Raw genomic sequence first — 17,707 nt, 5'->3', positions numbered from 1 at the left:
TAGTAACGCCAATATTTTTCTTTTTCTTTACACTTAACTCTTCGTTCGCTGCTGCTGGAACAGGAATCCTTTACGCAGCTGTACCCGACTGTGATTACTTTTTTAACCAAAGTTGACACCAATATTACGTCCTCCCAGGATTGCTACCAAAATGAAAACGGTAAGAAATTTTGAATGTAATATGTTTTTAGAGGTAATTGCTGTGTGTGTAAAGCAGGTGAGATTCTCCGGATTTAAAGGAGCATCTTCTGTAGCTTCTGATCGATTCATGTGACTATCAGCCTATAAAAAATAAAAATAATTGGTGCAAATTTTTAATTTATGGTTTTTTGTACTTAAAGCTATTATGATTTCCTCTTTGGTGCTGGCCATCTTCTTCGTCGGGTTTGATGTTTGAAGGAGAAATGAAGTAATTGTAATTTAACTGATGCCTATAAATACTAACTGAAAGGCAATTGCAAAAGGCCTTCGTAATATTTACAATCACTTCATTTTTCCTTCAGGAATTTCCGTTTCGTTAAACGTTTTTTAAGACGGAAATTTCACCATCAGTAGGAAGCTGTTTGAATTTTTGCCGTTTAGCAACACCTTTCATTGTTGCAAACACTACTCTGGAAAAAAAAACGATAACTATTTTCATCAGTCAATCAAAAACAGTTCTATATTTTATTTTATTTTAATTTTACAGATTGGTACTGTTAGTATTGCATATATTCAATAAGAAATATTACAAAAAGAAGTGTTACAGAAGAAATTTGCTCATGGACCAATAATGAAACATCTCAAATGTGTTGTCGATCTTGAGCCCGTAGGAAAATTTAAGCTAGTCCATTGTAAGGAATTAGCTAGCTATCATGCATACAGTTGCATAGATGGTTTCCCCTGGCATATGGGTTTTCTTTGAAACATACTTGCAGATCACTGCTATGCGCTTAAACTGGTTATTCATTAATATCCACAGGTAGGTATGATATGATGGGAAGGTAACGGAAATACACTAGTGAGTTCCATATTTTTATGATAAGCTAGTGTTTTCCCAAGCTTTAGGTCTTCTGTATTTATTACCTTCCACCCCCTCGTCGCCCAGTAAATTAAATACAATAAATGTTGATTTATGCTACCTTTTCTTTATTAACTGGTAACACTTCCTGGGTGAAATAGCAGATTGAAATGGCTTACATAAATGGGGTTGCAACTTTAAAAGATAATTTCAAAACAATAATTAACTTAAATTATCTTAATTAACTTAAAATTAGCAGGATCAACAAAAAAAATACATATAACAGAGAAATAAAAATCTTTTACACAGGAAATCTGTATCAGATAGCCCACAAATAGATATTGGTGGCCACGTATGCCAGCCTACTACATGTAAGTAATTAACTAGCCAAATGGATATGTATATCAATATTTATCCAAACTGATTGCCGCACGCTAATGTTAACGATAAATTATCCCACGCGCGTGACGTGGCGGTTGGTCTTCTGTTCATTATTAATTTTATACATTTTGATGATAAACAATAACAAAAAACAAGGAAAAAACTTTGAGGAAAATTATATTTTTAAACGCGTGAATGTTTTTTCTAAATATTTCTTCCAGGTGGGAATGATTTTACCATTTTACGACGTCAATCACATGCATATTTTCGTGATGATTCAAAATGAAATTGCTAACTAAGCTTCACACATTTCATTCTATTGTGGGATTGCGTCATCGAGTCTTTGGGTGGCTGGGCCAAATAAGTAGCCGAGATATTGATCAATTATTATGCCCTCGTGTGATTCAATAAAAGAAGAGAAGAGAAGAAGAGGTGAACTCTTATTTTTACATACCTGGTAGCAGCTAAATTTTGTGTTAAATTGCCTTCTTTATGAATCTAACTAGACACTCGAATGAGAGGAAATGATAGTTGAAGATTTTTCTCAAGAGAGGCTGTCTTCCAACTGCTGCACAAACATCCTGGTGTCCGGTTGTATGTGGTTAATCCAAAAATAAATATAGACTCACGAACTGATGAGCGTCGAGTTTTCCAATGTTCAATTTGCGCAGAAAAAATAAAATCCGAATAAAAAAAAACAAGTTTAATACGTTTGAAATGTTTTAAATAATTTGCTGAACACTGTTGTTCGATTCTGGGAGAGAGAAAAAAATACACGTTGTGAGTCGAAAGTGGCCAGAGGCAACTGAAGGACCAGGCTTTTGGCTTTTTCTTTTTTCTCTCCCTGCCCCTCTTTTCCCTCCCTGCCTCTCCGTAACATTTATTTTTTCATTACTTTACACACACTCACACTAATCCACATGTAATGTACGCACACGCTCGCAGCTACACATGTGTTCAAAGTGTGTAGAGACTTAGTGTTCAGTGATTATTCTCCGTTTTCAGTGTCAAGTGAAAATTTGTTTTTTTGTGTTTTTTAAGTGTTCCATAATCTTTTTTAAAATGGCATCCGATCATTTAAAAGTCTTTTCTCTTGGGATGTCCCAACATTTTGAAGCAGTTGTTGCTCCTGAAATTGTGCTGAAAGGTCAAGAATCTAAGAAGTGGCTCGATTGGTACTTTTCTAAACCGGAAAAACGAAAACTACAACAATTAAGTGAACATGTTGAACATCATTCCAAGGATGTAGTGTTAAAAAAAGTACTGTATCCAGATTCATTAATGGAGTTTGCAAAATGCTATTATATTGCAAAGAACTTGAGCTTTGGAAAAATTTGAAAAATCTGTAATATGTGTAGTGGATTGATTATTAGACGATTTCTTTCAGTTCTATCCAAGGATATTAAATTTCACAATCAAAACTTCAAGACGGACCCAATTATCGAACTTCCATACGAATTTATTTTCGTTGTTGGAAGACACACTGGTGGAAAAACGATGGACACAGCCCACCGTTTCCGAGCCGAAGTCTTGTATAACAAATTGTAAGTTTCCCCATTTATTTGTTAGAATGTATAAGCGACCAGTCAATTCCATAATTTCGATTTTAAGCAAATATATGGTAGAGTAATGTCACTTTTTTTATATAGTTTGAAGGAAAAGGGAGAAATAAACACAAATTTCAGACAGAAGTACATTGCACATTTCGACGCGACGCAAGATCCTCCGTTTTTGGAAATGATAAGCTGCTGTTGCAATTCTCCAAATCTCCCGACGTGTTACCTGTTGGATTGCATTCTGGCCAAATATCACCCCGAATCAAGGATTATATTTCTTCTGATCCATCCGGCAAACTTTACTGTCAGCTAGCGCTCCACCCGAATTGCGTTTGATTCGAATCGATTCGAATCGATTCGAATTGATTCAACTTGAATTGCGTTTTTTGAAATTTTTCGAATATTCAGTTCAACTCGAATTGGAAAAATCAAAATTCATATTCATTTGAATTGTGATATTTTGGGGTAAATATTCATGGAAATTTACTTAAATATCCATTTCCCGATTCATGAATATTCATTGTGAATATTCACGAATATTTGGGTCAATTCGTGGCAAATTTGGCAAAATTTTTGAAAATATTTTTAGTTTCATTTTCGACCGCTAGATGTGCCACCTCTTTTTTCGATTAACGAAGGGGATGGGTATTGTTTTGGTTCTTTTAAATGGACAAATATTCTATTATTATTGAATTATCACTAAATCCAGTCGATTTAAGTGATATTCTACTGCAATTAATTAAACAGTTAAAATTATGGATGTTTTTGTGTAATATTTCTTGTTTAATAAAAAAAAAGAATTTTTCGAATTTTTCGTGATTTCATTCGAATGAATTCGAATTCCATTCGAATGGATTCGATTTGAGTTTTTGGCAATTTGAATCAATTCATATTCAACTCGAATTGCATTTTCAAAAAAGCAATTCAGCTCGAATTGCGATTTTTGACGCGAATTGATTCGAGTGGGAGCGCTACTGTCAGCCCGTTTGATTTCGTGAGATATAATTCCTTCAAAAAACCAACAACTACTTAAGTTAAAACAAAAATTTCAGGCACAGTTTTCACTTCTTGCAGAAAAATTTGGGATTCCTTCCAGTTCCCTTTTGTTTTTCTACTACGGTTTGGGAGTAAAAATGACAACTGTATGATTTGCAACCGTACCATGTCGGGCTTTTTTTTCTGGAGCAGAATTTCTGCATTCCATTGATGGTCGTTTCAATCCCTTTGTGCCACAAAGTAGCCCGACAGATTTATAACTACAATGTATAACAGTAAAATTGTTTCCTTATAAATATAAGTTTGATTCATTGGGGGTTACCCAAGTGATCCTTTTGAAACGAACAATATTATATCTTTTTTTTGGTTTTTCAGAGTCAAATTCTCGTACTTATCGAGGAAAAGAAGGAAGATCACTTTGACTGTAACCGATCTCCATCACTGATCATTTATTTGATTCATAAGAAGTGGAATTGATCTTTTATTTTTGTTTACTACTGGCCATGTGATTTTTGCGTCATTGGTGGCATCAGGAACTGGAATTGGTGTCATTTTTCCCATCTATGATTTTTTAAAATTTCATTTGCTCTATATCCTATTTTCAAACAGTTTATTTGTGCATTCATTCATTTTTTTAATTCAGAAAAATATATCAGATTAACAGAAAAAAAATTAATTTATGTTGATCCCCGTCCGTCAGGTTTAATTCTAATATTCTGAATAAATCAATTATTCATGAATGATAAAATTCAAATTCTCAAAGTTCAGACGACTAGTCGACTGTGAATCAAAACAAACAACGTTGCCCCATTGAAGTTTTTCTATGGTAATTTTTCTGCTGTTTTTTTTCTTAAATTTTAAAGTTGTGCGATCTAAAATACTTTAAAATAACAACTAACAAACTATAAATTTAGTAATAGCCATCTGCTATACTATTGTACAAAATTTAAAGATAATTGAGAGAATATCTCAGTTCTCACTTCTCAGCTCTAGTGGAGTTCTACTGTCTCTCACTCTGTCGGGTACTGGACTGACTGGAGTTCTATTGTCGGGTATTAAAAAAAGGGAGTTCTTATGTCGTTGGAGTTCTACTGTCGCATACAAAGAAATTTTTACAAATTATTTAAAATATTAGGGTTCTATGACTATTGTCTTCTCTGTTCTATTGTCGGTGGAGTTCTACTGTCAGCAACCCCAAAAGTTTAGCGCAACGTCAGACTGCAGCGCACCTAGCGGCCTGATGTTGCAATAGCCAAAATACACGGTCGATTCTATTGCACCGTCGACCTGACGGTGCTCGAATGGGGTTTTGTGCTATTGCACCGTCAGGCCGCTATGAGCGCTCTGACGACTGACGGTTGGGGTACCCCTCTCTAGTCTCTATCTGACGGCTGGAGCTACCTTACCCCTTTCTGATGGCTGGGTGTACCCACTGTACCCCCTTTCCAGAACCGTCAGGCCGCTAGAGGCGCTGTGACGGCTGAGTGCTGTGTACCCTCCCCTTTTCTGACGGTTAGGGTAGGAGTTCCCCTACCCCTTTCTGACGGCTGGAGTTCCCCTTTCTGACGGCTGGGTGTACCGTACCGACATTGAAATTTAATCGGGGATGATGGGATACCTTATTCATAATGTTTTTTTTAAATATTTGTATTGTAAAATTTCAGCACAGAATGTAGTTAAAGTTGAAGTGTAGAAATGAAAATCTTTCTGTAAGGTCGAGGGGATAAGAATTGAAGTAAAGTAATAATTTGGAGAAAGGAAAGAAAATTTTGAATTATTTAACAAGGAGGGGTTGCGAAATGTAAAAGAACGATCTGCTCTCAGCCAGAGATATAAATATTGAAAAACTGCTTGTTGATTAAAAGTTCCCGCTAAGTATTTACAGCAACTACATACTACGTAGTGAGTGGACAGTGATGGTAGTAACCTACTTGTTTTTGGGGGGGCAAAACCTACTTACAGAATTTATATACTAATAATGAAACTTTACTCACTTAACTGTCTATCGTATACACGATGACTTAACAGTGTAAGTACTTTGCTAAAAAAAATGATATATTATACTGAGATATGAACTTTGAACTTTTTGTGTCGCACACCAGCTTACTAACCACTGTGCTAATCAGAACTTGAATTTGGTTCTAATCGTAAGTATTGAACAGGAGTTATGTAAATTTAAGTAGATTAAATTAAATCTATTGATGAGTATGTTGCTGATGGTACTTGTTATGTAAACATATTTTATTTTATTTTATTTTTTCTAAAATTTAATTAACGCTGAGCAAAGTACTTGTCCTGGAAGCACGTATCAGAATAAATGTATATAAATATGTTAAATCTTGTATTCATTTTACATTACACAAATACACTACTGGTTGTCGAGTAGGCAAGATTCATCTAAATTCCTCTAGTTCGTCTGCCAAAGCGTCTTTTCGAGACATTCGGTATGGAATACAGAATATCCTAGTCGCAATTTTTTATCTGGTGAAATCTTTTATTACTTTCCCCGTTTCAGATACGTCTACTAAATAACGTTGTGAAATTACTACGAATTAATCAATATTCAGTTACCCGAAAAAGCTCATCTCATACCAAGGCACCTGCTTCACCTCAAAACAGATGGCAGAAAAAACTGAAAAGTGAAGACTTCGTCACATTCTGGTAATTGCAGAACATGCCGAGTCAAAGGGAAAATAAGTGAAACGAATAAACGCATCTTTAACAGCCGCCATTAAAGTTTTCGTCGATATGGAGCAAAAAAACTGGGACAATCTTTTGCCAGACCAAATTTACGCCATCAACACTTATGTTCAGTCTACTAAAGAAGTAGACTGGTCAAAAAATTTCCCCCAAGTCGAAAAATTTATCTCCATTTGCATCCATATGGTCTTCCATACAAGGGAGTACAAATCCAGACTTACGTTTGATTCTTTGCAATTCTGACGGGAGCTGTGGGAAACAATTGAGATTGAATCGTCATCGAAATCTCTATGTTTAGAATTGTGGAAGCAAAAGTTTGGTAACTTTAAGAAAAAAATCACTTCAATAGTGAAGAACAACAGCCCCATAATTTAAAAAAGCAAAATTGAAAGAAGTTTCACTTTTAATATTTAATTTTAATTATTGCGTGTTCACAACAAACATTAAAAATAAAAATTTTTAAAATATGGAGTTTTTTATCAAAATCCAATTCTTCTGCTATAAACAAATCAAGAATAATGTCATATCTTTAATTCGATGATGAGCCGCATTATAATCTCTTGTGATTTTGAAAATAAGAAATGATATTGTAATGTACCAAATTGGATAGTAAGTAAAATTGTATATGAATGTGCCTATATGCATGTGCCTACATACATTTCATGCTGCACGACAAGTTGGTAACGAGACCATTCGATAACTCAGACGACATAATAAACTGTTTGCTTCAAATGGGCGATGTTGGGCCAAATTATTGTTTCTGGTCAACTTGACGTGATATGAAATCACTGACCGTAAGGCACTTTGCGTTTCGCAATCTACATTATTGTGCTTGCTCTGTGCTTGTCTGTTGTGTTTGTAAAGGCTAGAAATCCTTTAGAAATTAATCGCCTATTTCAAGAACAAGATAAAATACAATGAAAATAATCTTTTCAGTGAAAAATTCCGATAAGAGATTCTGATTTCAGGTATGGTGAACTCTGGATAACAAAATATTTACTGAATTCCGTTCATTAATTATCAATCAATGTATCCAAACTGTCGTTGCCACCAAATTCAGTTATCAGAAAAAGAGTATATAGATCTTTTAATGATGGCAAATTCATGGTGCGGATCATTTTTGGATGCATTATTGTGTCTTTAGTTAATTTCATACCATCACAAATACCTGTGGGAGTAGGCTAGATACTTGATTTACCTATAATCGTTCTTGATAAACAATTTTCCATGGAAAAAACTGTTTGAAAGTGTTTCTTACAGGAACACTTGAAAACCTTACAAAGAAAAGGTTTATTAGGTGCACTTGAATTATCATTATTGTGCACTTGAAGGATCTACTGGAATGCACTGAGAAAGAAAAAGTTAATGGTCAGTTTTCAAACATTATTTCTGAAATGACAATAACAACTAACATGTAATTCAAAAACATTCCTATATCTGAAGGAAATAAACACAAGTAGGAGTGTATATTATCCATTTTCATGACAGATATTTTTTGACTCCATGACAGTTTTCCTTTATTGAGCAACAATCCAATTCAATTCATCTGATAATAAACAAAATGTGTAATGTTGGCGTGGATTTGTGGAACTTTTTTGAAGCACAATACAAAACACAATATTTACCATCCAATGTGGTAAATCTGGGTTGGTCTTCCCTAAAAGATTAGTGATGTCGGTAATAATAATAACAATTTTTCGTTGCTTCCTCAAAACCTTGTAAGCAATTTCTCAAACGTTTCCTACTTGAACAGCTTGCTGTTGAAATTATGTTAAAATAGGTACCGTTTCATTCCTCTCCATCCAGATACATGTTAAAATTCAAAATCACCCCAATGGATTTTCCAGTTGACTCGTAACCTTTAAGCCTATCAATTGTGTCATCTTTAAAGCATCGAGTATAAACTTCAGCTTGGATCCCTTTGACAAATAGGCCAACGTGGATTCGATGACTGTGTGATTGTAAATTGTAAATCGTAAATTGCTTTCTTCGTTAAAAGCTAATTAAAAAACGAATCGCATACAATATATGAAAATCGATTGCTTATGCCTTTTCTCCCTAGTGATACTGCATTTTCACCATTTTTACACTGGATTGCACTTTTACACTTGAAGACAATGTACGTAAGTAGTAAAATTGCAAGTGATACTCAATCGTCTTTTTATAGTGGTGATTTATAGTGCTTTCGCTTTTTTCTTTGTTTGTACAAGAGAGATAGGTACGTCACGTGATCCCATTGTGACAACATTTATCTTCCTAAATTTCTGGAAGAAGTGAAATATTTTTTGATTGGCAATCTACTGGCGATCTAAGTGAAATGGTAGCAATAGCTTGAATATATCAGCAAAACCATGGACATAAAATTGTCGATTTTAAATTTACAAATTTTATTGCCTATTTAATAGTTTCAATCACTGCTCACGAATGGAGGTTCGAAGTCATTTAAACAATTGATATACGTTGACACATGTTGTTTTTTGGGGGAAATTTTGACACAAGTAGAAGTCGTTTTAGACAGACACTGTTGTTTCAATCCGAGTCAGAAGTTAGGAAAATCCGCTCCCTCTCCGTCGTTTCAATTCTCTCGGAGAAAAAAATTGTGGAATTATATGCTCACCCTGGATTCTACAAAAAATAGTGTCAGATTATAAGACTGTATAGAAAGGGATAAGCATTTGAAGAATACATTTATATAACATCATTACTAAGGAGGGCTAAAAATGACTCATCTTAACAAATTGAGGCATTGGAAATTACATTAGAGAAAAATCGAGAATTTAATTTGCTGAACATAACACAATTCAACAGGCAAATAAAGATCTCGCAGAACTAGAAAGAGACTGTAGAACAGAAAATAGAAAAGTCCCAGCAGATGATAGATCCCATTGGTTTAATATAAGCATTCCATAAACAAAACAAAGCAATGAAAATTTGGAATGTCTTGATTACAATACAAACAGAATCTAATACTAGATGGTTTGGTATTTTATATGTGAAGGTGTTTTGCGGTGAAGGTGATAGCATTTACCCAATCGTGTAAACTGAATACCATCCTAGTGCCCGGGTAGCACAAAACATTAATATGCACATGTTTTCAATGTTGAAAAATGCAAATTTGTAGTGTAGTTTATCTACATTCTCAATAAGTTCTGCCAAAAAGTGATGCTGTCACAATACATCACGGTGGTTTTACCTTTTAAGTTAATGTTGCTAAATCTACAAGAATACAACATGTTTTGTTGTGTTACAATCGTGTTTTGTGAACACCAACTATCCTCACAAGTAATAATTTTGTTTTAATCATGTTTTTAAAAAAATATTTTTGATTCTACAAGCAAAAACATGTTGAATTTATGTTACAATAGCGTACCGTAAGTTTATGTTCTCCGCGAACATCTGAACAATATGGCCTATTGTGTTATTAAAACAAATTTTATTTTCCTACAAGAATGTAACAAATAATAAGCCGTAGTAATGTTATTCAAATCATCTCAGATGGTGTGTCTACGTTATTGCTATGTGTTTGAATATTTTAACAACGAAATCTTCGTGATTTACAATACAAATACATCAATCACATCATATAACAACTAATATAATTTGAAAAATTATTGAATAATTGATTCTTGTAACTTAAAAGCGGAGACAAGTAAACAAAACTTTATTTTCGAGAAAAATTGTGCATCAGGGCCGGTGACGGTATGTATCATAAATTAACATCAGCAATGCAAAATGGGTAAGACGAGCAAGTAATTATATAGATAAGCGTCTTTTCCATCTTCCCTTTCATCTTGATTAAATGGAAACAGCACGCATTTTACACAAGAATTGAAGTCTGCTGTCGGCCAACTTTTACTCTTCCCCGAAACAAATTCCGGGTCTGCCACAATGTAAATACATACACTCAAGACATCCAATATAGTTTTAAACATATATTTAGTGTTGTGGCTGTACCGATAGTCTAAGTAGTTCCATAATTAGAAATACGAAGGTTGAAGTACGCGCTACCTAGCTTGGAAGAAGGAAGTGGTTCGGAAAATGCATCATAGTTGTCCCCATCATCGTCACCTTGCTTCATCAACAGTAATAATTCCAGCCCATCTACGCGACCAGGACTGATTTTAGTCACCTTGACAACTTGAACTTTGTTGCTATTATTGGAATCTTGAATGATTAAAAAAGAATTCGCTTCAGATTGCACACAAAGTCTTTCAATGGCATGACATTTGGATTCTTAAATCTGAAATGATCGAACAATATAATGTTTTAAAGAGAATGAAATATGATATAAACGAGAAAAAGATACATTGTATATAATATTTATTCAAAATATCTTATGAGCTCGGTGTCGTTCCAATTTTTGTAATTTCGGACAGACGCTTCTTCATTTGGGCTCACGGACGTTTGGTTCCACGAAGAAGCCGTTTGATTTTACCAAAATAATTTTTGAACGGAAATGTGCTGATTTCATCTGATTTCATCATCTACACCCATGTCGTAAAACATCCTATGCGATATGCATAACTGAGGGCACGTTGTATACAAGATATTCCTCCCAATAATTACGACCAAATTTCTGGACGAAGTTACAGAGACACTCGCCTGCATACTTGATGAAATTCCGAATAGAGTTTGGTGAAGCCAAAATTCTTATAGCTGTATTTAAAGTGGTCACATAATTCTTCTGTTATGATTCCCTTCAGTGCAGCTCGACCACTGTAAAGTAAAAAAGAGCGTAACTCAGCGGCCTTCCAATGGTGAACATCTTCTAATAATCTCGTACTCGTAAGTAGAGCATTTGTAAGGGTCACGGACTGGCACCCTTCTGTTGTTCAATTATGTATATTCATGGATCATGGTCATTCCAAGTTTAAAACTACAAAATATTGGGTATTATTTGTCCTTGTTATACATCCTCCTATTGAGCTCATAGCATTGATCCTATTGATTTCTTAACATCTAATAGGGTTAGCTTCCTCACGACCCTTCGGGTAAGATCCGAAAGGACAATGGCCTAGAATGAGGTTATGACCAGGTTTGAGACAATCGATTCGATGAACCATGAAAACGTCATCGAAAAAACTTAAAATTTTTTTTTTCTGGTATCGCGCAATACTTTTAGAAATGGGTATCAATCGATGAACGATACCGACACTTTTTAACATAGCGAAAATAGCAAAAGCAGATAGTCGACCTATTAGCCTTTTTGGTGTTTTTTCGAGCGAAATCAGACGTAGCCTCGGCTGTTTTTTACCCTTTTCGCAGGTAGAAAACGGTCGACCAATGGCAGCGTGCGCGCAAGGACACTGATAAACACACAAACTCCTCCCCCCTTCTTCCATTTTCGTTTTAATAGTAAGGGATTCATCTAAGCCGAACTGCTTGCTCCGCCGTTAAAATAAAGTACATACCACAAATGCTGACTTGTACGTCTGTTATTAATTAATTATTTTGACTTTATGAATTATTGACAATAAGTTAGGCCTATATGAATCTGATACTTTGAATGAACGTGCAAATGATATGCTTCGCAATAAAATACAGGCAAGTTATTTATTCCCATTCGTAAAAAGACATTTAAACTTGAAACAATATATGCCGACTGATTTTAAGTACCTAATATTTATAGCTTTTTAAAAACAGGCCATATGCGATCTTGCAGATTACAGATCGTGAAATGTGGGTAATGACTAATGAGCTTCTGTGTCAGAAAAGGACACAAGGAAAGGGACTTGCAACGTCAAATTTCCTAATTAAAATTTATTGTTTTTTTCTCTAGCCTGATAATTAATCAGATTTAACCTTCCTTTATTGGACACACAGGTATTTTTGCACTTATTTCTCAATCTGATTTTACATATGAAAAACTCAAAAAAGCAATTTTTTTTTTAATTTTCTTTAACTTTTAAATTTTTCGAGGTTTACAATTCTAGCCGCATTGGGCTCTGCCACTAGTAGGCATATAGCCTATTAGATAACTGTAGAATTTTGATCTTGTTAAAACTTACACTTGAAGAAATTTTTTTTTTTAACAACGAAAATTAATCCTACGAAATTTATTCAATTTTCTCTGGAGAATGGAGTCCAGAGGTTTTGTTTTTAATCAAATATTTGCCATCTGGCATGTTTTGTTTTGATTTGTGAACAGCTGATCCACCCCCCCCCCCCCCACCTTCTTGCCACGGCCCAACAGATTGAAGATTTTTGTTTACCCACAAATGTAAAATCTGAAATATCTTTTACGTTGGGTTTGATGTTTGAAGGAGAAATGAAGAAATTGTATTGATTACTGATGCCTATAATATTTACAATTACTTCATTTTTACTTCAGGAATTACCGTTTCGTTAAACGTTTTTGTAAGACGGAAATTTCACCGTCAGTGGGAATCTGTTTGAATTGTTGCCGTTTAGCAACACCTTTCATCGTTGCAAACGCTACTCTGAAAAAAAACGATAAATATTTTCATCAGTCAATCAAAAACAGTTTTATATTTCATTAAATTATAATTTTAAGGGAGGTACTGTTAGTGTTGAATATATTCAATAAGAAATATTACAAAAGAAGTGTTACAGAAGAAATCTGCTCATGGACCAATAATGAAACATCTCAAATGTGTCAATCTTGAGCCCGTACGAAAATGGAAGCTAGTCCCTTGTGAGGAACTAGCTAGCTGTCTTCTGTTATGCATACTGTTGTATAGATGGTTTCCCCGTATATCGCCTGTAAGTATCGTGCGTATTGCCTCACAATGCGCACCCGGTTCAAAAATTCAAACTGAATTGTAATCACCGGCAATCAACACGGGCAGCGAGGCCGTTTATTTTCCCAGGGGGAAACAACTCAAAGTCACTTGTTTAATGGTCGCCAATCGGAACCTATAGATCTTGAAGAGCTTTCCTACGCGGCTCCACTCGGAGGAGAAAAAGAAAAGAAAATCTTATCTTTTGGGTTGAAAATAAAAAAACGGACTCAAAGGTATATACAACACACACACACACACATATATATATATATAACGTCATAAAAATGACCTGTTATATTGTCACGGGCGGTTCAATGCGGGCTTCACGTTGCTGTGGCCGACCAGTGCTACAGTTTCACGGAGCTGGCTCCACGATTGCACGAGCCCAGCCTCCGCCAAAGCACATGCACTGCCGTCACTACAGACCGACGACAGTGCCCAACACCAGTCAAAACGGGAGACCCACACACCAGTCAGGGCCAAACTCGTCTACCTTAAGTCTACAGGGGGTCGTCTTTAAAGTAGAGGGAACCAAGGTGACCTTATGTCATCGTCGTCAGTCGTCCCCTTGTCGTCATTTCCCAGAATCGTCTCTAAGCTCGACGTCTGTACTAAACTTTACGTGACATTTTCCCCCTCCTTAATGGAATGATCGACCTCGATCATCCGAATCGTAAACGGCGGAAGGTTAAATCTACGACGCATTAGGTATTTTTTATTTTTTTTTAATTCGGCGACGGTTTCGGATTGTTTCGCTCGATAACTTTCTCGCAACTCGACGTGCCGGTCACACCGCTTGTGACATAATTGTACGCAGCTCAACTATACGACTTTATTTCGGCGAGCGTTTGTTTCACTCGTACGACGACGCCCTGTACAGTTCTACGCAACTGTATAAACTTTTACGGAAATCGCCCGGACGCTCTGCAGCTCAATTCGGTCAATTCTTTTTGTTTCCGTACGGCGCACTGCTACAGCTATGGACTTTCGCGAAATCATTGCCTTCGCTTTGTCTTCACGCAATGAGGTCTCTCAACCATGGTTCGCGACGCGCTTGGTGGCCACCATTTCTTTCGAGCTCTGTACTCAATTCCGGGCTCTGTGTTCAGCTTTGTGCTCTGCGCCCTGCTTTGCGCTCTGCGCTCTGCACGCTTGTGCTCTGCGCTCTGCGACTTGCTCCGCGCTCTGCACTATGCTTCAACACGACCCTTACGTCAGTCCGACCACGACTTCGGTTCGGCTATTCTCGCCGCGATCTTGACCCGGCAGCTCCTTGGTTCATTTGCATCCGTTCTGGTACATTCCGGTTGTTATTGGCCGTCCCGCCGCTTCACTTCAGGTATCAAACGCCATCCGTCACATCTGGCTCCATCGGCTATCATTCTACCTGAAACAGACTCAAAAACACTGGTGGTTTTTGTTATTAGCTTCAACACCTTATTAGGCCTATACACAATCCCAATTCAGCCGTTAGCTTAGATGCATCTAAAATCCTTTGAAACACATAAATTCCATTCGCTCATACATCAACATCACATCAGTTCAGTCGCGCAGTTTACTTCAGCTTAAACGGAAGCTTAACGCTTGTTAGACGGAATCTCCCAAAACATTTTACTCTGGAAATCCATACAAAATCGGAGGCACCATAAAAGCAGGATGATTCGAAATAACTTCGCATTAGTTTTCAGCATCCCTCGACCTGGTTCAGTCTAACACAATTCGCACATCGCCGCAGACAAAATTAAGCACGAATGGCGTTGCTTCCTGAGCGAGCCAGAAATCGCACATCAAAACGCGCGGTCGAGCGCGCGTTGCTATCCCATGCTCCCAAATACTACACGCTTGTATACGCTCCCGTTAATGTAAAAACGTGGGTCCAACGTACGAATAACAATAGTCCGTCGTGAGAACTTGGGAATAATTGACTGATGTTCAGATCAACAACGTAATTACAGCTGAAACTAACCCTGTGATAGTCTTGAGATCAAAATTAACGGTTTCCATCGAACGCAAACATTATTTCCCAAATATTTGGCCCCGCGAATTTCTCTAGTTGCCATTTTTGCGTAACGTTAATTACAAGACCGAATATCAGCAGATTCTCAATAGCGCTTCAACAGTTAAATCTCAGAAGCTAGCATGACAACTCGCGTATTTCAATGACAACGATAAAAACAACTGGACATAAAATAAACTTATTCTTAGGCCACGGAACGCAAGCCGTTGTCCGTCGATTTCTGGGAGTCAGCTATTCCATCCAGGGCAATCCAATGCGCGTCTTCGAATCGCTGTCTCCAACGGGTCGCCCACGTTCAATCAGGATAACGAAGAGATCGTTCGAAAACTCACTTAAACACATCTGGTCGAGCCACACGTGAAAGCATCCGCCTACCCTGCATCTCCACCAAATGTCACGGGCGGTTCAATGCGGGCTTCACGTTGCTGTGGCCGACCAGTGCTGCAGTTTCACGGAGCTGGCTCCACGATTGCACGAGCCCAGCCTCCGCCAAAGCACATGCACTGCCGTCACTACAGACCGACGACAGTGCCCAACACCAGTCAAAACGGGAGACCCACACACCAGTCAGGGCCAAACTCGTCTACCTTTCTACAGGGGGTCGTCTTTAAAGTAGAGGGAACCAAGGTGACCTTATGTCATCGTCGTCAGTCGTCCCCTTGTCGTCATTTCCCAGAATCGTCTCTAAGCTCGACGTCTGTACTAAACTGTACGTGACAATATGTATGTATATGCAGTATATTAATATCCATGCATTATGTATTTTAGATAAACATTCGAGGCTGTGTCGGTGGTAGAGAGAGAGAGAGAGAGAGAAAGAGCGCGCGGAATTTGAAAACAGTCCCAAAACGGACATATTGGATTATGTTTGATTTCGTCTGTCACAAATGTCTGTGTCTTTTGGCTTTTTTTTTTTTTTTTTTTTTGTCTCTTGGTCCGTTTTGTAACTCCGAGACAGATAAATTCGACACCGGGGGAATGTTGCGGCTGTGGTCCAGTCGCCCGTCTCTGTATTGTGTGTGTCGGGCGCCCTTTCCGCCCGCCATCGTTTGCCGCCTGCCCACATAAGCAGCGCATTTCTCAATGCTCTCCCGAAACTCTTTTGTAATATATACGTAATAATAACGATGGCCAGCCAAAGAAAAAAAAAATAATTGTAGGAGGGCAATATTCGCCGCATGTGAGCGGCGGGAGCAACTGACGGCAGCTCAGCGCTCAGCAATAAAGCGGCTGAATGGGGCGGCCAACGGGACCCCGTCACGAGCTTCTCCTTTCTCTCGTTATCTCATCTCCCCCCTCCCGTCCCGTCGTTAGCCCGGGCTGTACATTTGCCTCGACGTCACATGTAACGAAAAAATAAAGAAGAAAACGGAGATAGAGATAGACAAGAGAGAGAGAAAGAAAATAAAAGATAAAAAAGAAGAAGCAGGGCAATGGCGGGCGGCTGGAGCTGCGATGGATGGAAGGAAAGTAGACAAGGACGCGATAGGATGAGCCGGTCGAGAAAATAGCCCGTATTATATCCATAAGAGTTGATATAAATCTTGGCGGTAATACGTCGAATAAATAGAAATGACGACTTTTACACTGGGAATAAAAGTCGGGAAAGTTTTGAATCAACAAAAGGGAACAATCGGTTGTAAAATAAAATGAAAGAAAGAGCAAAAAAGCAAAATGAAAATTCTTTTTTCAAACGTGTGTAGTACTGCCTTCTCTAAAGAAAGATAGTCTTGCATGCGAGCAAAGATAAATTAACCAATGGAAAAAAGTACTTAACTTAACTCCAATTTAAACAAAAATCAAAATTAAAAAATATAAATCCCCGTAATTTGATTCAAAAGGTAGCTACCAGTGACGCACAAGTCCTGTGCAACCATTGTTACGTGCTTTTGTGATTGCGTCACGGAGAAAATGCCCATCTTTAAATTATTCTCGGTGGAAACCGAAAATTTCTGACCATTTTGACTGCCCATTGAACGAGGCTGAAAAAAAAACGCGTTTGCCCGTGATGTTTGAGCTGCAACAACTCCATTATCCGTTTAAGACTTTTCCTTCCTCCGGGCGAAAGACAATCTACCGTCTTGTTTCGCCAACAAGAGAAAAGAAAAAGAAGATGAAGAATGCTGCTGCCGGGATGGTTGGACTGATGGGTCTAAACAGAGACTTCCATTTATTTCCACGTTTTTCCAAAAATGGTTTTTGGACGTGTTCGTTCTTGTGCGAGTTGTCTACGTTTGTCTCGTCTTCCCTGTCAAATATATTTTTCTATTTTCAACTTTTGTTTTGTTTTGTTTGTTGTTTTTTTGCTCGGGTG

The 17,707-nt window shown here is 37.3% G+C and overlaps 1 long non-coding RNA gene across 1 annotated transcript; it reads right to left on the bottom strand.

Moving 5' to 3' along the window:
* Positions 1–3,805: 3,805 nt before the first annotated feature.
* On the bottom strand, positions 3,806–16,028 carry LOC124327554. Its single transcript, XR_006916181.1, has 3 exons — positions 16,017–16,028; positions 5,372–5,374; positions 3,806–3,911 (listed from the first exon to the last, which is right to left on the bottom strand). It is a non-coding gene; the product is annotated as an uncharacterized LOC124327554 (long non-coding RNA).
* Between the last annotated feature and the right edge of the window lie 1,679 nt (positions 16,029–17,707).

Source organism: Daphnia pulicaria, chromosome 2, assembly GCF_021234035.1.
Source record: "Daphnia pulicaria isolate SC F1-1A chromosome 2, SC_F0-13Bv2, whole genome shotgun sequence".
NCBI classification, from domain to species: domain Eukaryota; kingdom Metazoa; phylum Arthropoda; class Branchiopoda; order Diplostraca; family Daphniidae; genus Daphnia; species Daphnia pulicaria.
This window is presented reverse-complemented; position numbering and strand designations above follow the sequence as displayed.